Raw genomic sequence first — 24,600 nt, 5'->3', positions numbered from 1 at the left:
TGATAAAGACCACCAGGTGGTTCAAAAATAGTAAAACAGCTTCCCTTCTTCCAGGGCTGAAAAGGTTTTCCATTAACATTCTTGGTGCCAAAAGAGACGTCTTTACTGGAGAGAGGTCCAAGTTATGACTGCTTCCTGAGGCATTAAGTGTCACATGACAAGGGGAACACATTCGTTTTCAGAGTCTGAGTAAATTTATAGCAGCTCAGTTGGTTCTGGAGAATGAAAGGGACAAAGGAGCCTTTCCAAGAATTATTGCTACAAGAAAAACTTCTCAAAGGAGAGAAATCTTTCTTTCCAAGCACTCTGCTGGCAGCACTTTGAGGAGTTGCTATTGATGGAGTTTGTGCAGAGTAATGCCTGGTATGTCACAGTAACTAACTACCACATAAGTCCTGGTAAGTAGTTTGTGTGTCACTCCCACAGGTGGGGAAACCAGCAATGCAAGATCTCCTATCCCTGACCTCATAACCAAGACCCTGGCTTACCCCCATTGGCTTTATCCTACAGCCAGGACAGTTTAAGTCACAGTAACTGGAAATAATTTAAGCAAAAGAAGTGGGTAATTTTTTTTTGGCAGTCTAGGATTCTCTCTGGAGGCATTCTTCTATGGTGCCATGAATGCTTAACAGTCTCTAATTCCTCAATTTGTGAACACTTCCCTGTGTCTGCTTCCTTGTTCAAATATTCTGTAGCAAAACAATTTTCTTCAGAACTTGACAAAAACACTTTACACGTCTCCGGAGAGAAAAATGAGAATATTGTTCATCTTAATATATTCATTCTATATTTAGGGAGCTATTATGTAAGAAATTCATATTTGACATTATCTGAAAAAACAGAGCTAAAGTCATATTTCCTGTAGAATTAGGGGCATTCTCTTTGTGGTTTTTGAAGCCGAGATTCCAACACTGGGAAAGGCAAGCCTTGTGGTACTTTCAGTAACACAGACCAAAATATGCAGTATTACTTCTATCATCTTCAAACTCCCCACTATAAGGAAGGAAACTTGAATTCAGTTCTGCGTCCCAATGAGAGAAGGTAAAGTTTATTAAGGTGTCGTACCTCTGCAACCAGGGAGTCTCAGTCAGGTGAAAAGAAGGAGTCTAAAATATCAAAAGGAAAAAGCATGATTCTCTCTTTTAATCTTTAAGTGCAATTATCATCACTTGAAACTAGGGTGACCAGACAGCAAATGTGAAAAATTGGTACAGGGGGTGGGGGGTAATAGGAGCCTATATAAGAAAAAGACCCAAAAGTCAGGACTGTCCCTATAAAATTGGGACATCTGGTCACCCTACTTGAAACATCCCTGTCGTCGGTTCCTGCCTATTTTAGACCAGCCAACTTCAGTGTGGCACAGAGCCCCAGATAAAGCACCATTGCCCACCCAGATCTGGCCAGCCGACTGCTTGCATAGTTTAAATAGTACCTCATTCCCTTGGCTACATTCCTTCCACAGCATTGTAAGGCCACTGTGGTATTAATACTGCAGCTGGGTCTCACTTGAGGACTCAGTTTTCCCCAGGGAGCACATCGAAGAAAATCTGCAATTAGCCTTTGAATCATATTTTTGCAAAAAGCAGGGAGTGAAGGGTTCAAAGTGTATCCAGAAAGGTACCAACTGCACATTAAAAAGCCAGAAATGAATTTATTCTAAAATCACCATCTTAAAAACACTTTAAAAAAATGGCAAACAAACTGTAGCGCTCAAAGCAACCCATCCATTCTATTAAAAGGAGAAAAATGGTTTGCAGTGGCAAACAACTTCACACCAATTTTATGCAGATCATCTGCCTTCCAAGGTACCAGTCACAATACCATGCAGCATATGGGATGCTATAAATCGAGGGAACGGTTGTAGTTTTAACCATAGACTTTAATTCCAGGGTAAATTCCTCTGGTCTCCATCTAAATTTATCTTCCTAACTAAATTACCCACTGCACTGCCTTTAGCAAAGCTTCCTGCAGATAGAGTTTGTGAATGCTCCGTTTGACAGAACAGAAGGTACAAAGTTGCATTCTTTTGTTATTGGCAAAAATTCCTCCAAACTGCATAATGTAGTGTGTAAGTTCCTCTTCTATATGCAAAGTGTCTAGGACACAGGCTAATAAGAAAAAGCACTGATTATGCTTGATCTACTGCTTCTTACAGTATCCTGCACTTTTTAGCAGACTGTATGTTTATCTCCAACATTTCCTCCCCATAAACAGAGATTTCTAAGATAAAGTGAAGTACATTACCCCATCCTCTCCACCTGATCCATGCAGACGATAGTAAAAAACACATGCTTAACCCTCTGCCTGAAGTAGGATGTGTATCTCAGACACTCTTCCTCCCTTTTCTTTTGTATGTTTTCTATTCCTTACCATTGGAGTTGTCTTGGTCCAAGGGATTATCTGGCTCCATTACTTCAAATAAAAGCATCCAACATGCAGTTCTCCATGCAGCAGAGGCATAAAAACACAGCAGTTGCCTAAGCTGATTCACCTGATTTATGAATTAGTGCTGCATCCATAAGAGGCTGTGTTTCTTCTTTTGTATTACATCTGGCTGCTTTTCCAACTAGATGGCTGGGTATTACAGCATGCAGGCCCCTTTCCAGCATTTTCTTAATGCATTATATTTAAAGTAGCAGTAACCTTTTTCTCCCCCCTCCCTCCCCACCTCGGACTAAGTTAAAGCAGCATCACTAGGCGGAGCTGGCAGAGAGTGAACATTCAGACCAGGACCTGCAAGCGTTTTCCAATTCATGTTGCTGCATAAAGAAAACGACTGATACAATAAAAAGTCAGTGAGGTTTGCTACAGGACTGTATGCGCGGCAGAGAATCACACCGAAACCCACAGGAAAGGTCTGCAGGGTTTGAGGAATGCCAGCGCCCAGCCCCTGCCACTCAAACACAAACTGAGTGCCCCGCTCCAATCTTCTGGAATGCTGGATTTCATCCAGCACTAGCCTGCTCCCTGACTCCGCTGTTCCCCCGTGTCCATGCGCTGTCTTGGAAAGGAAGGAGGCTGTTTGCAGACTGAATAGAGCAGCCACTGTCGAGCAGAGAGGGAACTCAATGACAGCACTGGGCAGTTGCTACACGCTGCAGCAGGGACCTTCTACAGTGACCTATATTCACCTCCCTTGGCAAGCCAGCAGCCACTCCTAAATTGGCTCGTCAACGAGCCTAATGCAAACAGGACTAGAAGTGAGCAGAGGCTATGTTCAAATCATGCAGCAGGCTAGTCCAGTGCAACTGCAGCCTGTCTCAACTGAGGCAGTGTTGTCTAATGGTTAGATCACAGGAGTAGGAGTCAGAACTCCTGCGTTCTGATACCGGCTATACCAATGAGCCTCTGTGAGACCTCAGACATTTCACACTGGAAAACTGAGGCACAGCGAGGCAATCAGTAACATGGGTACTGTAATACCTATCTCACAAGGACACTGGGAAGTTTCAACAGTGATGTTGGTAAAGTGCTTCAAGCTCTTTGGATGAACGATGCCAGGGAAAATGCAAAGTATTTTTATTTTGGTACAAAGGCAACGTGGACCCTGGTGTCTGTTTGGGAGTTACAAATGGTTCATTGGCCCCGAAGACCTCCTCTGAAAAACAATGTTAACATAAAAAAATCAATGTGTGTGTACCAAGCTGCTTGGCAGAGAGCTACTTTCATGCTGCCCAAACCTCACTGGAATTTCAGCCAATGGATCCTGCAGCGATTGGACCTGGGGCAATTCTGCAATCCCAGAGTTTCAGGGTCCCTTTTACTTGGATCCTAGAATTCAAACTCCCCCGAGACATCAAGCAAATCCTGCCTCCTCTTGTTTTAAGGCTTCTGCCTATGTCTAAGGCAAGGATCTCTCTACATGTCTATAGCTGATTTAGTGCCCTTGGGAAAAGGTACGGCTGTAGCTGTGACACTCTGAAACTGGATAAATACTGTGGGCTCCCTAGGTTTGAATGCTTCTGCGGGGTGCAATCCTCAGTGGCACCTGCTGTACAATCGTATAACCAGTGCTTCTGAGCTATTGAGTCCTGGTGCTGGATGCTGTAGGCGGACAAATGAATGGCTGGCTGAAGGGAGAAAAACACACGGCTCTGTATGCACTAGGTTGGTGTGACTGTACTGTAATTGTACCCTGCAGAGAAGCATTTCATTGCTATTCTCATGGCTTATGCCATATTAGCAAAAACTCCCCTCACATTCCCACTTATTTGCTGATAAGCTTCACAAAGCATATGGCCTCTATTAACTAATGATCTCTGCCTTGGTCTAAATAATGTTACTGCAAACCCTATATTCTCGCTCCAACTTCCCACAATCCCTACGCTCCTCACAGCTTCCCTCCTTACTGCTCTTTTCTACTTCTCCCACTCACTGACGTAGACCACGCAACCTCCCTCTCTCCACCTTCCCCCAGCCCACGTTCTCTGGAAAGTATCCCTGCACCTATGGGAACATGCCACTCTGCCTCTTAACTCTCCTCTACCTGCTGTGTGTCGTCAGGACCCAATCCTGGCCTGCAGACCCATGACAGAAGAGGGGTATTAATCCAGCTGACACATCTGTTGGCTCTCTCCACGCTGCCCTGACAAATCCTGAGGCTGGTTGGGGAAGGGGTTGGGAGAGGCTTGGGGATCCATGGAGTTCCCATCTCTCCCTAACCAGTGTCTGCAGACAGACAGCACCCCCTGTCCCATCCCCCCGCCCCCAGTCCCTACATCAATTACCAGCACATTCTGTCCAGCCCCACAACAGTCACAGTTTGAAATCCTCTCTTTTTCAGACCATCATGACAAACACTGTCCCGGAGAGCTCACAAGGTCCCTAAGCAGCACTTGAGCAGACCCGTAGCTCAGTGAGAGGAACAACTCCCACTCCGAGATCCTCCATGGTGCAGCAGTGCTGATGCACAGTGCACCTGACTGCTTTTCGGAGACACATTAGAGATATTTTGTTCCCTTCGTGAAGGGACATGCAGTGAGGCAGGAATAAACTAGCCCCAAGCCCACAGACTGAGATTTAAGAAGACCGAAAGGGCTGACAGGTGCCAAGGCAATGAAGGCAGAACTGGAGCCATTAGTTAATGATGAGTTTCCTTGCTGTATTACAGAACTGAGACTGAACCAAACCCCTGGATTCACCCTCTTTCCCCCCAGAATTTGGGTAAGGGAAGATCAGGACTTCACAGCTTGGATTCATCTCTCCTCTATAACTACGTGAAGTGGGGGTAATGCCCACTCCTTACACTGTAATTGAGAAAACATCACAATGGAGCAGAGCCAAATGCTCGCCTTACACCCAGCCCAGGTTCCAGGAATGCAGCTGCCACGTGCTACCCCGCCCTCCCCTAAACTGCATGAGCAGCAAAGTACTGTACCAGAGACAATGGTGACCCCCCCAAAATCCAACCTCACAGCAGCCACCGAACTCCTGCTTTGAACGGAACAGATACAAGATATTCTGATAAGGATGCGAATTCAAAAAAATCTCCTGATACTTTAACTGCACGGAGGAAATTTCCCAATAAAGCTTTTAATTATCTAGGGCCCCACTCTACAGCAAAGCATGATTTATGCAGTTTTGGCTGTGAAGTTTCCATGGGGCTTTCCCAGCCCTGCTGCCTAGGATCAGAATCCAAAAGTTATTCAGCCTTGCAATGCCCTGTCTCTTCTCTCCCATGGAGCGCAGCGCCTGGGAGCTGGCAGCAGAACCTGGAGTCGCACTCTCAATTGCCCGTGTAGTCACAGTGGGTGTGGGCTCAGCCAGGAAAATGCCACATACAATGCAGCTTTACTTGGCAGAGTGTTTTGCATTCACGTCACCCCAACAGGTTTTGCAGAACTAAACAATAACTTTTAGGAGAGAGGCAGCAAGAACTTACACGGTCAAGTGAAGGGAGATGATTTTAGCTGATGTATGAAAGCAAATGGAAGGATCATGAGGCAGAGGGATACAGGAAGTCTACCAAATGGCAGCAGATGGAGAGAAGACTCTTGCACTCACCGTGACAAAGTTGCATGGGATTGAACCAACCGTGACAAAGTTGCGTAGGAATATACAGAGAGGAAGCTAGTTCTAGGTTAGTTCATGGAGCATAGAAGGAAGAGCAAAGACAAGGAGGATGATTTTGAACTGGATCCTTGAATGAATGGGAAGTCTGTGAACTTGTCTGATGACAGAATGATATGGATTCCTGAGGTAGCTGAACTGGCACCATGGGAATAGACATAATGACTTCAGGAGATCGATTTCTGGAGTAGTCTTGGCCCTGACCCCTACTGACCAAACCTCTCTAGGAGAAAGGCTCCTTGGCTATTAATTAAGAGCCTGACTGCTCTATGCTTTCACGGCAGCTTGAATGCCAAAGGCAGCCCATGTACTTGTAGCCAGAGGCTAGTAGACATCAAAGAGCGCGGCAGCCAATCTGGGCACTGCTGCACAGCCTGAATCAATGAAAACTGGGAGCACGGGATTGGCCAAGACCAAGAAACTGTTCCCATCCCTTTGTTTAAAGCAGAAAAACAGGCTTAGCCCTGTTCCAGTTGAAACCAATGAGACGAGGATTAACCCTGGTGTGTGCTGGATGCTGTTATGTTCACGGGAGAGCTCTCTCCTGTAAAATCTAATCTCTCCCTCTGCCCTGGGTCCACAGGGACAGTTAGAGCGTAGCAGGCTAGTGCAGGGTGCATTCACACACCAGCTCGCTGCAGTCTAGTTGTTTGTATGGACATACCCTAAAAGTTAGGCTGCTTAGCTGATCCTCTCCAGTCAGCAAACATGGGCTGGAAGCAGCACTGTGAGGAAATGTATGTTATTAACAGTATTTCCCACTTCTGGCAAGGCCTGAAGTATCTCGAATAGAACCTCGGTCACCATATGTCATCGTTTTCACTGCGATCCAGAGCATGGCAATGCAGAGAAGGGGACAGTGAAAAGTAATGGTTATCTAGACACCAGCAAAATTCTATTTGAGAACTGAGTTCATTTTCATTTTACTCATCCCTAGCGGTGGTCCTAGCAAGGGTTAATCCTCTATCTGCCAAGAGGAATGATGTCAATATTTTGGCCAATGCAGCAGACAGTTTGGAGCAGTTGTCAGGTGCTCTTAATTTAAAGCATAGCTAAAGACCTAGGGCAGTTAGGAAAACTAGCTCATGCCATGATTTTGAAGATAAGGTGCCAGTTGGAAGGCTGGGACTTTGATCACGAGGGAGATTAATTACTCAGGCAGTGGATGGAGAAACTGCAAAAATGAAGAAGAGAAGTGATTTTCACACAGTCAACTAGCCTACACAGTCAGAGGTTTTTCTGGACTGAATGCTAGGAAAGGAGCCACACACATGGTACTAATGAGTTTGAGAACAGAGGCCTAGTTAGCATATTCTCCGGAATATCTAGGAGATTCCATACAACATTCAGTCTGGAGTTTGGCTAGCTGACTGTGCAGGGAAGTAGTTTTGAAACCATTGAAAAGAAATAGAAATTAAATGTATTCCAGCTAGGCCTAATCAGAGTGTCTGTTCCCTTCCCTAGAAGGCCAGTTTGAGACAGAGTGACTGAATGAAGGAAATGAGATATAATCACCTAATGTCTGCATGGAGTTTTTCACCCTTTTTTGTACTGGAGTCCAGTCGCATTTGAGCACGAGGCAGTCTCCCATAACTGATTTATAAGAAGGAATGTGTAGTCACTCACTGGTTAACTCACATTTCTCGCCATAACAGAGCAAGACACCTTCATTAACTGACAAGTCACTGCTCCCCCTAGTCATCATTTCACACCAAGGCCCTGGCACTAGGAATCAAGAGAGATGGGTTTCCACTGACTCGCCAGTCATGTCACCTCTGTGACTCAGTTTCCTAATCAGTCACGTGGGGATAACAGCGCTTGCTCCTCTTGGTATGGCGCTTTGAGCTCTACAGCTGAGAAGCACTATGTACTGTAAGTGTAAAGTAGCATATTACTAATAGGGGACCAAACTGACCCCAGTGGAATTCCTTTGCACTCAGTGGATTTACAGCTGAGATTAATTTGGTCCGGTGCTCAATATATTATGTAGAGTCCCTAAAGGTCACTTTTAGCAGGTAGATCTGTGACAGAAAAGATGGTAAGTTCTATGCGAATTTCCTTTTCTTTACTGCCTGCCTCTTACAAGAGCTATAGGAAAAGGTTACCAGGGAACATGTGTATGTACAAACACACAGAGGCACCAGGGCTCTGGTGACAGCCTCTCCTCCTCCAGACATGAACAAATACCTCAAGGTAGGTGTTGGTAGTTTTATATTTCACCTGGTAACTGATCATTCTGCTATTATGAGGTACACATGTCTAATTAATAATCCAAGGACCCCACAATGTGTTACAAGCATGAATTAAGCCTTGCAAAACCCCTGCACGCTGGGTAAATATCCCCATTTCAGTTAGGAAACTGAGGCACAAAAGTGAAGTGAGTTGTCCAAGGTCACACACATGACGTTAATTTCAGAGCCAGGAATCCTGACTCCCAGTCCCTGTGCTTTAATCACTAGACACTGGGTACAGCATAAGTGTAATGGTCTACGGTGTATAATGAGAGAGGGTCTTTTACCATGGTCCCCAGATGACAGATAAAAAGCTGCATTATGTAAATATTGTTTCTTGTTTCTGGAATCTCTCAACCTATATTTATAACAGAAGAATAACTGGGGCTGTGGTTCTGTTGTTTCAGCTCAATTATGTGACTAGAACAGGTATTCCTATGCCACAAGATGCACTATTATGGAGACAGCACTCCAACTAGAATGGCATTAACAAAGTGAAGTGTATTGCACCAGCCAGGTAAGGATTCCAATACACTTGCCAGCGGTAATGAATTCAGCCCCGTTACCCAGGCGTGAGTTTTGCCCATGGTAACAGTGATGTCAGCCAAGTGCTTCTGCTGAAGCAGGTAACTAAATGCTCTTCCTTGATACCAGCTACAGTAAGAATCCCACATGGAGAACTGGGCTGCAATTGCACGTGAGGTGTTAGCACATGCACGGACACCGAGTGCTGCCAGTCTGTTCTCAGTGTGCCACCCCATGCCCAGCCGGAGCATGTGTGGGGAAAGGGGCAGGAATGGAGAGCTCGCCATTACTGAAAACATGGAGAAAATATCAAGTTGCGTGACCAGGAGAAAGGAGTGAGGAAAAGCCTCTGGTTTGGTTCTCCCCTTCTGTAGTTAGCGCGCAGTACAGTTCTTTGCCTGGTGTTTGATTCAATCATTAGCCAGTGTAAAAGATCAGCATGATGCCACTGCTGCCCGCCACCGCACAGTCTTGCTTAGAAATGTAAATTCATACGTAGGAGGGAGTGATGAATGCATATGAGCTGAAAACCCAGCGAAGCACAGAACTACTTAACAAAACACTTTGCCAAGGTTACTGGGGGTGTCATCATAGCCTTCTCTTTTGTAAGGGCTGCATAACAATCCACAGAGAAAGCAACCTATATGTTTCCTCAAACTGAGTGGGCAAAAGCATTGACATCACCTGGCAACTTCTCAAAGCCATAGGTGACAGCAAGGGCCTCCTCCCAGTAAGATGCTGCTGATCTTACTGGGTGAGAGGCACAAGGGTGATCCCCCCACACCCCAAACCTCACACCACAGCCACACTTTGGCTGGACTCCTGCCTGATCACTGACTGTTATAAGTGTTTGGATCATGACTCAGGGACAAATTGGGACACACAGTGCCTGTGGTTACTTTAGCTGGGGGAAGAGTCCTGCTGCCTCAATGGGGACTGATGGCAGCTTAGACATGTGTTTGGAATCAGGTGCACCTAGGAATTTTGGAAAGCCCTAGTCTTAGAGGCAATGGTTTGCTGAGTCTCTCCATACAGCAAAACGTCTGAGCCTGGCTGTGCTCACTCTTAGTGTTAGGTGCATGAATGTGACCATATGCGTCTAAGGAACAGTTACTCGTCAAGGGCTCTCCAGGGTCCTCCATTGTGGCTGCTGGGCTGTTCAATGCAGTGCCTGAGCCCTCCATGAAATCCTGTGCAGCTGGGTCCCCTGACTGGAATGTGCATTGCATAGTTAAAGGAGCAGCTGTCCTGCATGGATCCTTCAGCTAGAGAGATGGAAGGCACGGCACTGTTAAATCAACAGCTGTGAGGCACAAAAACGAGGATGAAGGTAACATGACTTAGATTTCTCTGAGCTGGGTGATGACACTGTGGTAGAACCTCTTCTGGGGTGGAGGGGACATTACTCCACCCAGAACACAGCCAAGCCCATCTCCTCCTGGAAAGATGGCATCAGAGGGGCATTTGTTTGATTGGGTCAGTGAAATGCAGGAAGCCCTGCAGTGGAGAGACAGTGTGAAAGAAGTCAGAGTCTAGCATGTCTTGCTCATTATATGTTCTATGAGGTTTCTTCTGCTAGTCAGTGCAAGATGTAGTTTACAAAACCTCTCTGCTCCAGAGAGAATATTTATATCTATCACACCCACAACCCGGCACCTACCTCCCCGCACCATCTTCAGCTTCTGAGTCTGGAGAGAAAGAAGGCCCTGAAATGATTCAGCCTCAGACGTGCACTTCAGGTAGACCAAGAGACAGAGCTAACAAGGAGAGATCAAGTACCAGCCTCTGTCAGGGACTCAGATTTCCTCATCAGAAGCTTTGAGCAAGCTTCCTCTGCCAAAGTACTAATTCTCCCGGTAGCCCCATCCCTCAGAGATACAGGCTCATGGAAAGCGTGAGTGAGAAATGCCATTACAGCTTTGGGAGGACTGGACATTAGATATATGCTGTGCAGGATGCCACAAAACAGTTGGATGTAGCTGAGGAGAAACAAGCTCCATCTCTAAGATGGGAAAATGAATAATGCTGTGGGGGCAGAGTTAAAGCCAAGACAGCTGGAGGGAAATGTTATCTCTTGATACTGTACACATCAATCCTGAGGTAAATATCTTTGAACGCCACAATTTAAGGGAGGAAAATAAAACCAAAACGGACTCCTGAGCAAAGATAACAAAAGGTTTGCAACATGCAGAGAGTTGTGCACAATTTAGTGAGCTGTCTGTTGAGATTTCACCTTACTTGATTTTAGAGATTCCTAACTATTTTTCTGCATTTATCTCCTTGGAACAGGAAGCCGTTTAGAAAAATCTGCAGCAGCTTTCACCACACTCAGGATCCATCAGCAACAAATTCATGTTTGCTTGAGGGATAGACAGTCCTAATGGATGGGTTGCTGTTTGACAATAGGATGACTAGATAAACACAGCAGCCATTGAGGTAATGGGATAATATTAATGAAAGCATGAACAATAAATAGCAAGGGAAGATTCACAGTCCACAGAGGCACCCATCCGTACATTTGGATACTTACCAGAACCACAAGGGACTCCCAGAACTGGGCTGGAGGTATCAGAGCATGCTCTGTGATGAAGAGAAGCTGGTTACTTCCTGCCTGCATTGGGCTGGAATAGCTATGAGAATAGCTGTGTCTGGCATTTGGTGCTTCCATCCAACAGTGGAAACAGAAAGTTAACTGAAGTTTCTTTGAAGTTAGGCAGAGGTTCTATCTGAGTTTTGGGTGAAGGTTCGGGCTAGAATAACTGTCCAGCCAAGCCAATTCATACATCCTGAACAACTATAGGAGAAATAGCCCCGTGGGAGGGTACATTATATAAATCCCTTCCCATTTCATCTTCTCTTCCCTCCTGTGTTGTTTGTTTTCTGTTATGGGGTTAGTGCTAATTATTGTTTTTGTTTCTCCAGTTGGCATCAGGGTGCCCAGGTCTCTGGGCAGACCATTCATTCGTGTAGATTTGAGCTACTATCTTTCATAAGAGGTTTTCTGATTTGTTTGCGACTGATCACTTACATCACCCAAAATGGGCCTTAGATACAAGCAATGCAAGTATCTTACTCAGGGCCTTGCATTTTGGGTAAAGGCCGAGTTGGCAACTCAGATGTGGGACTGGAAGAGAAAACTTGCATCCAGATTTATTCCCTCTCTGGAGTCTTGGGTCCCTGCAAGGTAGGGCACACAGCTAGAGAATTTGCTAATGAAAGGAAATATAGCTTTACATATTCAAATTCTATAGACACATATACAAACACACATTGTTTATGGAGGAAAAATCCAACACAATATTTATGCACATGCCACCTCACCTAGAATTAGATGTGTTCTGAAACCTCACAGGCTGCTGGGTTGCTTGCACTGAGCTGTTCTCTGCTCCAGTTGCCATTTCCTGCAGATCCCTCTCTCTTTGTTTAGGAATTCAGACAGTTGTCCTTCCAGATCAACGATGTTCTTCACTTCAGTAGCCTTTTTGGGCTACGTTATTCCATATTTGTCTTGCTTTATGTGACATCCCCAGACCAAGAAGCGAATATCTCAAAATGGCTTTTCTGTTTGTTGCTTCATCATTGCTTGGGCACTAAAGGAGAGAAACATGAGAGAGAGGGAGAGAGAGAGAGAGATGAAATCTTCTCATGTTTCCAGTTCATTTCACACAAAATAGTTCTACAAAGCCTTTTTTTCGGATGTACCTCTGTCGTTCTCTCCCTTTGTTGTCTGTTGCATTTGATTTCACAGTCACTTTTCCTATGCTCTTTCTAGTTTAGGAATAGTAAAATAATCAGACTATTGGACCCAGTTCTACTAGGAGTGCTGACTCAGTAAGGACTACAGGATTTGGCCAACCATCTGACATGGATAACACCTTTTCAGATTCCAAAGCACTTTTCAGACGCTTGTTTCCGTGCACAAAAGTGCATTACAACCTAGCACAGGAAATGAAGACCACCCCTATACTCAATTGAAGAAGAAAGGAAATTTAGGAAGGCAAAAATATAACTAGCCACACTGGAGTGTATCTAACACTTGAATCCTAACAAGAAACGTCCTGGGAACTTTAATTACCAGAAGTGGTCAAGATTTTGGTTTTATGGTTCATCCAAAAGATGACCCCTGGAGCAGCATAGCACCCCTAGCACATGGGGGCACATGCCATTTCCAAGCAAGTTTCACTTTTGTGCTCTTCAGTCCCGTCCCCGCCCAGCCCAGTACCCAAAACCTGTCCACACTCCACCCAAATGAACTAGTCTCTCTCTCTCGTCAGCAATTACCTCTCCAGGTAGCTTTCCCCTGCCAGCACCTGTGGGCTCACCAGTCCTCCACTCACTGTACCTCTCAGAATTCATTCAGTTCTCTCTCATCGACTGCTCCTTGTGCCTGCAACAGCTCTCCGTGGCCTCTTTGTCTGCGTGTCACCAACAGCACATCTCAGAGAGTGTCTCAGGTTCCTCTCTCTATTAGAGCAGGATTTCAAGGATTTTGCACCTAATCAAGTTTGATTTCTCACTTAGTTCTCCCCCCACCCCGGTTCTGATTTAAAAAACCTCACCACAAGGGTGGCTGCAAAGGAGACACAGGAAGAGCTCATCAAGAGAAAGTTAAGATCTGTCACTTTCTTGGATGGCACAAAAAACAGGATAATGAGAGAGAATATTCCCTGGGGGAGTTTTGCCCCTTTCCCACCCAGATTCCTGATTTTTTACTCTCCCTGTATCCCCTATGGGATGTTTCCCTTTGCAAGGATGAAGGGTTTATTTTGATTGAGACTATCAGCTCTCTTCATCTGAGAATGCTCTCTTACAGGAGATGCCCCTGTCGGGTTGTGCACGGCCTCTTCTTTGACCCTGCCTTTCAGCTGTTTTGCAATTACTTTTCTACAATACCCTCATAGCCATTTTGCAAAGGTTCATGCAATTGCTTAATCATCATGACTATTAAACCCAGTAGGGGGAAAAGGGAGGTGGGTGGGAAATCACAGAGAAAATCTTAAATGCAATTATGTGGGGGTTTTAACCCCTACAACCTACCCCGCAGTGGTGCAGCATTCCTTTACCAGCTGCTACTGTGTAAGAACCAGGCAATGAACATGTCACAGAGGGGCTGTTGGCTATTTGTATGCTGTATGCTGACTGTCCTCTAGACCTAGCGAAGGGGGAAAGGTGCAGGGACTCACCCTGAAGCCTGGATATTTCTCCAGACTCCAACACTACCATACTGTGTGCTCTCTTATGGCTTTTAACTCAAATGTGAAATTGCAGAACTATTAACTGTAGTCTGTAACCTATCATTTTAATCAGCTTCTGTACCAAATGACTGGAGGATAGCTAATGTGATGCCAATTTTGAAATAGGACTCCAGAGGTGATCCCGGCAATAACAGGCTGGTAAGCCTGACTTCAGTACTGGGCAAACTGATTGAAACTATAGTAAAGAACAAAATTGTCAGACACATAGATGAACATAATTTGTTGGGGAAGAGTCAACATGGTTTTTGTAAAGTGAAATCATGCCTCACCAATCTACTAGAATTCTTTGATGGTAGTCAACATGCATGTGGACAAGGGGGATCCAGTGGATATAGTGTACTTAGATTTCCAGAAAGCCTTTGACAAAGTCCCTCACCAAAGGCTCTTAAGCAAAGTAAGCTGTCGTGGGATAAGAGGGAAGGTCCTCTCATGGATTGGTAACTGGTTAAAAGATAGGTCAGAATGGAGAGAGGTAAACAGTGGTGTCCCCCAATGGTCTGTACTGGGCCCAGTCCTATTCAATATATTAATAAATGATCTGGAAAAAGGGAAAAACAGTGAGGTGGCAAAATTTACAGATGTTACAAAATTGCTCAAAATAGTTAAGTCCAGGCAGACTGTAAAGAGCTACAAAAGGATCTCTCAAAACTGGGTGACTGGGTAACAAAATGGCAGATGAAATTCAATGTTGATAAATGCAAAGTAATGCACATTGGAAAATATAATCCCAACTATACATATAAAATGATGGGGTCTAAATTAACTGTTACTATTCAAGAAAGATCTTGGAGTCACTGTGGATAGTTCTCTGAAAACATCCACTCAATGTGCAGCGGTAGTCAAAAAACAAAGAGAATGTTAGGAATCATTAAGAAAGGGATTAATAAAACTAAAAATATCATATTGCCTCTCTATAAATCCATGGTACGCCCACATCTTGAATACTTCATGCAGATGTGGTCGCCCCATCTCAAAAAAAGATATATTGGAATTGGAAAAAGTTGAGAAAAGGGCAAGTTTAAAACAAACAAAAGGAAGTATTTCTTCATACAACGCACAGTCAACCTGTGGAACTCCTTGCCAGAGGATGTTGTGAAGGCCAATACTCTAACAGGGTTCAAAAAATAACTAGATATGTTCATGGAGGATAGGTCCATCAATGTCTATTAGCCAGGATGTCCCTAGCCTCTGTTTGCCAGAAGCTGGGAAAGGGTGACAGGGGATGGATCACTTGGTGATTACCTGTTCTGTTCATTCTCTCTGGGGCACCTGGTATTGGCCACTGTCGGAAGACAGGATACTGGGCTAGATGGACCTTTGGTCTGAGCCAGTGTGGCCATTCTTATGTTTTTAACCACAGTTCTGCTTTGAGAGTGGGACAGAATCAAGCTGCCTAGTTGAAGCCCTGGGAGGCATTTCAACTCCAGAAAGCACATTGTAGCCTTATGCGCCCGAACATGCTCCGGTAGCCTCCTCCGTGTCTAGAGTCAGCTCCGCATAATCTGTTGGGACATGCATCTGCACTCTGTTTCTCCTTCAATTAATCAGTTTGCATGCACCCAGGCATTTTCAATAACATTCTCCCTCATGGGGGCTGTTTTTTAAAACCATTTTGGTTCCATGATACAATCACTTTCTTTGGCCTTCCAGGCACATGTCATTCTATGCAAGTTCCTTTTAACAAGTAGCTTGTGTGATTTGCAGCGTGGGCCTTAGCAGAACAAGGCTGCAGGTTCCCTCCCTTTTCCTGCTACCAACAGGCTCTTCCCTGAACCAAACAATCCCTTAGCCCCCATAGCAGGGCTTCTCACCCCAAATCCTTTTGGCTCTTGTATCAGGGCTCCAGCTGAAAGCTTCCTGGCTCTCCTAAACCATTTTCCCTGGGCCACCATGACAATGGATAGCCTCCTAGAACACCCTGCAGGCCTCCTTGCAGCTCTCTCCCCACAAGAGCCAGCTTAAATCATAGCAAGCTTCCACCGCCAGTCACCCTCCTGGGTCTGCTGCAGGAGAGCTTTCCTACTACCTGCAGCTCTCCCTTTCTGTGGGACCAGCCCGCCCATTTTATAGGCAGCACCATCTTCAGACTGTCGTCACGTGACCCTGGGTCACCTGACTCAGGCACCAGCCAGAGCTTGGGGTTCTAACCCCTTACAGGTGCAGCTCACCATAACAGACACGCTGCACCTGCACATTTCCACCCTAAGTATAAACTTCTCCAGAGCGTGAGGCTAGCTGGATCTGGTTTGGCCCATTTCAGAGTGAGGGCCAGCTGCCTACTCGGGATCTGGTTGTTGGGTGTTTGATCTGTGGGGACTGCATTTGGCCTATAAGAGGGAGTGAAAAATTCATCCATGTGCTGCAGAAGGCCAGCAAAGGCCTGTGCCCCTGTTGAATCACAGTAAGGTTTAGGCTGCGCTGGCCCTTTACGCAGCTCAATAGTACCCAAGGAAAATAGGCGTCTTAGTGAACATGTAAGTAAATGGCTACTGAAACTTCTCCAGTTTCTCCTTCCTTTCACTCAACACTGAAATACGGGGCCAGAACCTGGTCCTGTTGAAACCAATGGGAATTTTGCTACTGAGGTCAATGGGACCAGAATTTGGCCTTATAGGTTCCAAGTTCTGTTTCCTTATCTATTTTCAAAGCTTCTGAGCCCATAAATAATAGCTGTGGGATCTGCACTGTATTGCTTCCAATTGTCACCAAAATCTGCTTCCCGATGCCAGCAAATGCTCTCTCTCCCCATTGCAAGACTGATGCAAAAAATAATTAATACCTCCAGTTGTTCTTGAGCCTTCATTTCCAGCCTCCCCCATATCTTTCTTCAACAGCGACGACAAATCTCGTTCACTCGCTGCCCAGGAGCTGCACTTATGGACCCTTTCTAATGTACCTTAGCTGGAAATTCTTGCTCTGCTTGATGCTCATTTTTCATTTTGGCTTTTCTAATTATTTTTAAGCTGCCTTCACTTTTATTTAATAATGCTCTCATTTGCATGTTCTTTATTTCTGTCCCATATGGTCCCTGGTGAACCACAGTGGCTTCTGCTTTTGTTGTTTTGACAATTTCATTTTGTTTCAATGATAATAGAGTGCATCGTCCCCATCTGGGGTTTTATATGCAATACCTCCTCATTTTCCAAAAACTGATTTTCTTTTTGAGTTGATTCTTGTCAACTTCTTCCCATTCATTCTTCCACATCCTCTTTGTTAGACCCCCACTGTACCAAAGACTTCTAGTAAACAGCTAGCTAAGTTTCATGCAGAGACCAGCATGCCTGGTGTATATATATGTTACAGTGTCTGCTCTGCAGGCCACAATTCTCTCTGTGTGTGTGCTCACACATACATAGGGTGCCTGTATGGTGGTGCCATATATACTCTCCTCATGACACGTACGAAACACTTTTTACCATAAGTCACAGGAGGCTCTGAACCAGGGACCTCCTGTACTAAAGCATAGACTTCTACCACTTGAGCTAAAGGAGTACCTCCATTAACCAGCAGCAGCAGGCTGTTATTTATCCTCAGTAGTCTTACCACTAGAAAGGCACACACTACACACCTTACAAGCAAATTACATTTTTGCAACTAGACCTCTTTAATTGACTATTCTAGGCCACATCCATGCAAACATGCTCCTGTGAATACTGCAGATCTGATATAATTGTGGCATATCGAATTGGAATGATCAAGTCCAGATCATTGCTCCATGTTAGCTCCAACTACCTAATCCTGTTGGCTGTTTCAAGGCAAGAGTCCTGCATTATCTGCCCAGTGCAATACTGCCACTCTCCAACACACACACACTTCCCCTCACACTAATTCCTTGTTTACCTTTGCCAGCATACCGTGAAGTCCCCATTAAATGTGCTCTACATTCTTCTTTCCCTCTTTCTTTTTGGCAGACAGATCTTATTTGCTTTAAAAATGCCCTGATTCCCCTTCTTATCCTGCCTAGGAGGTCAAACGGCTTTCTAAGCTCAGCTCAATCATTTCAAAGGTACATTAAACTAGCTCTTCCTTGCTCTTCACTTGCAGCTGCTTCTGGATCAGTAATTAATCGGCATGGGTTAGAATATCCTCTAGCATCTCCCTCACTTGCTGCCAGCTCTGCAACCCTCACTTTGCTGACCCCTCTTCTTGCTAATTCACTGAGCACGGGGGGTATCCTGAGTTTCCCTACTCCTCTCTCAGCCCCGTTACATAATGTCCACCCTTGGAACACAGCACATGGGCTCAAAGCTTCGCAGCCTCACCAGGCCTTGATGGACCAATGATCACATTTCCACTTGTGTACTGAGCTTTCATTCCCTCATGGTGTTTTAGCAACATTTTGTTTCCAGTCTGCAGCAGTCATCATTAGCTTCTCTCTCTTTTCTCACTTTTGTATCCCCTTCCCACTCCATCTGCTAATTTCAAAGGAAATTGCATAGTATTCAGCATTATCAGCCAATCTTCTTCTCTGTTCAAATGAAACCAATTTATCACACACTGAGCTAACTCTCTTTCACCCCCATGTGCACTATTATTTATCCACAAAGTCTATGTCTTCTGCCTCATGCCTCCTAGAGAGCCAGTCATCCTCAAACTCTAACAGATGCTTCAAACTCCAGAGAACTCCCTGGGAATAGAGAAGGGAAAGGAACTGAGATCTGGGTTTGGACCTTGCTTCTCACTCCTTGGGTAGCCACCAGGCATTAAGCACTGTGGCATCCAGAGAAAGGGAGCTCCTCCATCACTTAGTAGTGACCCCTCTGGCTATTGAAGGAGCAGAATTCACAATGGCTCCAATCATGGTTTCCACAACTAGCCATAGAGACTATTCCTCAATTGAACAGATCTCCCTGATGAGAAACAGATCTCAAGTTAGCCCCAATATTTCCTTTGCTCAGGGTCAGCACAGCTGTTCTTAGCTGTAAACCTTTGAAACACCCGAACTAGTTCCTCTCCCTCCTTGTTGTTTACACGATATTACATGGCGCATTATGTTATTACCCAAAGTAACACTGATTACAACCTTGCTCTCCAGGTCCTTAAAATAGGAGATTAATTATTCGAAGTCCCTTTTGATGTCCATTGGAGAGGCTAATGGTAATAAAAAAATGTTAAACAGCCCTTGATAGCAGCAATTTGAAGGTTTTATGTATCCAGGCATGGTAATCACAGCTGATATTAATGGTATTTAAAAAGGCAATGCCAAACCTCTGATAGGAAAGGCCTTATTAGATCTGCAAAGATAACAAAAAATTCTCTCTTGTGATCCAGTGAAGCATCTTAAGTAGTTTGGACAGACATTGTCTTTTAGAATGCAGAGATTAAATAAAAGCATTAAAAATAATTAACATTTTGGACAAAGAGACAGTCATAAGAATTGCACTGAAATGCCCATCTATGTTCCTTTAGAGATAAGGGAGGCTGGGGAGAAGGCTCTCTGCTATCCAGTGTGATATGCTGATTCACAAGCTATTTGAGATCAGATATTTTCAGATTCACAATTATCATAGTTTGAGATTGAGCAATTTGAAATAAATGAGATAATTAAGGATTCACCTCATCAGATACAATAGTGTGTACAATAGACATATATATGGTAGACAAGCATATAGGTTGCTCTGGATATACAGTCCAGGGGCCAATCTCAGCCCTCCGTTTGGCACCAATTCAGCAAGATACTTAAGCATGTGCATAAATTTAAGCATGTGAGTAGATTGCCTAAAGCTAATGAGTCTACTCACTAGCTTAAAGTTATGCAGATGCTTAAGGATTTTGCTGAACTGGTGCCTTCAACAAGTACAGCTCCCATCAAAGTCAGTGGAAGTTGCCCCATTTGTAAGTGAGAATACTACTTACCAGCTTCATGGGAGTTGATGTGAAGGATTATTAATGTATCTAAAGCAATTTGAATTTCATTTACCAAGTCATTTGGAAGAATCTAAAGGAAATATGAAACTTCACCACCTATTTGGGATTTTTTTTTTTTTACTGTTACTGCAAATCCTGGTTTCTATGGTGAAACAAACTGATTCTTATGTGACAGGAAAGGAAGCCCACCACTAGAAAGAGATTTGATTAGATATAAGAGCTTGCCGTCTTCCCAACTACAAGTGGATAACATGCTGCTATATTGTATGTTGCTTAGCAATGTAATGTAGGAAGCAGCACTGCAGTCCTTGATAACATCATTGCCCATTGAAATGCTCGTGAATGTTATCTCAGTTATATAGAGGTACTGTATAATTTCCAAGCAGGATGAAGAGGGCTATAGGGGGGAAAAAGGGATAACTAATGGTAAGAATGTTTTCCTATTCTAACTATAATATCAAACTACCTCTCACCATCTGAGATATGTGGAGCATACATTTCACTCAAGGCTGATAAATCATTTGAACAAACGGCAGACTTCTTGTTATAAAAGTAACTTACAACAGTGATATAAAATACCGGTACTATAAGGTACTGGCAACTCTGTATGTACCCTATTGCACTCTTACATAGAAGTAAATCTGCTCATCTGTGTGCCATAGTCTCTACACCGCTGTCCAATAAAGGAGAATTTCCTTTAGCTTAGTTATTAGGACTTCTTGCTTTGGAGGAACATCAGATTTCTAGCTCTGTTGTGGTGAAGTCTGAACATAGGAACAGCTGAGGCACCCAGGAGCATTAAGCAGCCATAGATTTGCTCCATGTTTTTTATATATCTACCTTATACACACCAACAAAAACCTACATTAGAAGAATTTTAGTGAGGTTGCAAACCCAAAGTTAAAAAAAATCCCCAAATTATTAGGGTTGTCTATGCAACCTTAATTGGGCCCCCTTGTGCATATGCATTATGATACAGTCTTTAATTACATGACAACGTACTATTTTTCCCCACAGGACCATGCTTCATATGGTGCACAGAATGGACAGTGATCACTTAATAAGCAGCTATTTAACATTTAATTTTCTCCTCCTTGTTCAGTGTATGGATTGTAGAAAGGTGGGCTCACTGACAGCACAACACCGCATGGCTGAAAGTAGCATGACAGGCTCACCTTCTCTAATGCCTCCTAGGAACAGCCAACACTGGCCTAAGAGGGGTCTGCCTCTTCTGTTGACTCAACACTCCAACCAGGTCACTTTGAAGGCTCTCCCCTTCCATGGTATCAAACTTCCAAGCAGATGTTTCACACAAACACTAGTCATCCAGCTAACATCTTCTGCCCCGCCAGGGCTCCTCTTCTGTTCCACTATTCTATCAGAGTAGTGGCCACAGGGCTTCTCCCTGGAGGCTCTCAACCAAACTCAAAAGCAAAATTAAACACCAAAAGCAACTTTTGCCCCTTCCCTAGGCTTGAACTTGAGACCATCCTGGGTCCTCCCTAGCTCTGTCCTCTGCAGAGCACTGATTCCCAGGAGTGACCTCCCTGGAGTCTTGCCCCTAGTCTGGATCCTCAATTACCATCTACCCCCAAGGCCATTTGCATGGGAGTTGGCCTTCTCTAAAGCCCATTTCAGGAGTCCTTTTCACCACTGCTTCCCTCTCCTATCAGTACCAGGGTATAAACTCCCTCCTGAAGTTCCTCTGCTCTCTACTACCCAGAGAGGAATGGCAGGTAGCATAAATTGGCCTCTCAGGCCCACCTGAGCCCTATCATCAGGCCCCAACACAGGACACAGGCTTCAATTACTGCACACTATTCAAACCCAGATCTAAATAGAGAATTCTTAATTTCCTCATGGGCTTTTCTATGGCACTCATCATTACAGTACTGAGTGTTTTGCAAACATTAAATAATTTATCTTCACAACTTCTCTGTGAAGTGGGGGGGGGGACGGAATAACTCATTTTACAGATGGGGAACTGAGGCACAGAGAAAATAAAGTCAAGTAATTTTGGGTACCCAATTTAAGTGTGCTTCACAATTGATAGTACTTTATGTTCAAAGCACAGCCCCTATTGACTTCATTTGCCGCTGTGAGTGCTTATCACCTCTGCAAAATGGACAATCCTTTCTCCTCCGGCAATCCTGCCTCATTCACTATACACCTTCCTACTTCTGAAACAACCTCCTTAGTACACAACCTTGCTCCATCCCCAGAGCAGGTCCCATGTGATGCACTGAATGAGACAGGGGTCCCATGGGAAAAAAAGTGATCTTGTAATTAAAAACTACCATAATGCACATACATGTGGGGGGCAAATTAAGGTTACCCAGGCAACCGTAAATCAGGTATTTCCTAACTTTTGAGTGATTGACTTTGTAACCTCAGTTAATACTCAATGTAGAGTTTTGTATTTAGTTTCCTAGGGATACTTTTAATCAAAGGAAAATCACAGCAGAATCAAACATGCATAGCCTACTGAGGACCATTGAGCCAGCCAGAATGACCACAGTTGACGGCATTGTAGAGTGAAGTTCCTAGATCTGGCTGAATCCTGCGAATACAGGAATCTCTGGGGCAGCCCTGCGGGCAATATCAGGTAAGGCCAGAGTGTGCACCCCTTTGCACAGAGATGGAGAGTTTGAGAGCACAGTGTGCTGGAGGGTTTTGCCCATCCCAGCAACATGGCTGTCTGTGTATATGTGAATGAATAATTAATTATTCTCCAAACATATTGAATACCAATGTGAATGATATTAGTGTACTGAGGGGGCTGTAATTCTCATTACTGGTTAAGCTACATGAATCTTTAGTCAACAGTAAGTTGTTGTTATTGTTGGAATGGTTACCATGGAAAACTCTGGTCTTCAGTGAATAATACGTTTCTCTCTATGTTTAAATGGCTCTGGGTAGGCATCTTACCTTTAGGAGCCTTACATGGTGCAGTCTGTAATGTATGTCATTGAATAGGTGCAGTCTATTCTCCAGACTAGGCAATGCCTTTTTAAAGCTAATTACAATAAACTGCAGGAATTGTTCTAAACCAGGGTTTCCGAAACAGGGGTCATTGCTTGTGTATGGAAAGCCCCTGGCAGGCTGGGCTGATCGCGGCTCCCACTGGCTGCGGATCGCTGCTCTGGGCCAATGGGAGCTGCTGGAAGCAGCGGCCAGTAAGTCCCTCGGCCCGCGCCACTTCCAGCAGCTCCCATTACAGACTGCACCATGTAAGGCTCCTAAAGGTAAGATGCCTACACACCGGCCCGGCCCGCCAGGGGATTTCCCTACACAAGCGGCGACCCCTGTTTGAGAAACCCTGTTCTACACTCTGCTGGGGTGCTGCTATCGCTCTGAGACTTCCTGGCATTTTGATTTTATAAGGGCTTTGGTCTCTCAAGGCTCTACAGTTTCAGAGTAAGATCTCCAGAAAAAAAACAGGACAGGTTTTCAGCACAGTAATGAAGCAAATCCTGTCATCTGACTGATTTATGAAAGGGTTAAAGGACAAGCCCCCACATTCCCCCTTCTCCTGAATCTGTCTCCAAACATCTAGCTCTAACATTCCCTAGACAAGGACTTTCCACAGTTTAAAATGACACATGATGGGCCACTGCCAATAGTGATGATTATAGCTCCTGTACCAGCCGCATCCCCTGAACTGGAAAGGGGAGTCACTCCAAAGGAAGGCAGGCTGCATGACCGTACTCTCACCTGGGGTTTTGCCAATGAAGTTGGGGAGCAGCCTTCACTTAGGATGCCAACGGTGGAATCAGCACATATGCTGGCTGCTTCGACCCTTCCAGGCCACCCCCATACATGTTATGATCTGAGTCATACATAGCAATAACATTTTCTTTCACCACCACCTCCTGTGCTGCACCATGGATTAGCACAATGAAGCATAAACCAGGCTGAATACATACACAGGACACCAATCTTTGTCAGTGGGTATCTAAGCAAGCTTCCACACACAGCACATTATAAATACCATCATTTGATACAGTCACACCCCCAAACAGTGCTCATTAATTTCAGGAATCCCCTTACCCCCATTCTCACTTCTCCCTCTGCTGAACAAAGCTCAGATAGAAGTTACCATGCTGCAGAGACACGCAGGAGTGCAGCTGCGTCTCAGTATAGAACACTGAGCCCAGGGGCCTCTCCACAGAACAATTCAATATTCCCTTTTATAGTATTTGGCATGAACACATCACGGAGTTCACTCAGCTTCAATTAACTCATGGGTTGGAGCTTGCTCTTGAACAATAAGAAAAGATGGTGAGTTACACTGACTTCCGGGTTACAGACTCTTTGGACAAATCTCAGAAACTCTTACTACAAAATCTGTACTGGCTGTTCTCTAAGCCCAAGGAAAACACTGCTTCAGATTTCAAAATCTGTGTTCATAGATATGACTAAAAGGCTTTTTCAGAACATTCTCCTGGTTGGCACCAGAGCCAGCCACAGGAATGGGGAACTGGGGTTTGTATATAGAAAGAAAACATAACGCTGTTGTAAGGTACCAGACTGGCAGCACCAGACTATTACAGATGGCCCACACTCCAAAGCCTGGATGGATTCTAGAACGTCCTGAGCCCTGACAGTTCAGCTCCACAGCTGAGATTTACAATTTGGCTCACACTGAAAAG

The 24,600-nt window shown here is 44.6% G+C and overlaps 1 protein-coding gene across 2 annotated transcripts in view; it reads right to left on the bottom strand.

Moving 5' to 3' along the window:
• LOC120386847 (DAB2 interacting protein) overlaps positions 1 to 24,600 on the bottom strand; it is a 374,907-nt gene that overhangs the window by 332,181 nt on the left and 18,126 nt on the right. For both annotated transcript variants that reach the window (XM_039506775.1, XM_039506779.1), the window contains exon 3: positions 12,147 to 12,415. The gene's annotated coding sequence lies outside the window, so the exon portion shown is untranslated. The remainder of the gene's footprint in view (positions 1 to 12,146; positions 12,416 to 24,600) is intronic.

This window comes from Mauremys reevesii, linkage group 19 (genome assembly GCF_016161935.1).
Source record: "Mauremys reevesii isolate NIE-2019 linkage group 19, ASM1616193v1, whole genome shotgun sequence".
Classification (NCBI taxonomy): domain Eukaryota; kingdom Metazoa; phylum Chordata; order Testudines; family Geoemydidae; genus Mauremys; species Mauremys reevesii.
This window is presented reverse-complemented; position numbering and strand designations above follow the sequence as displayed.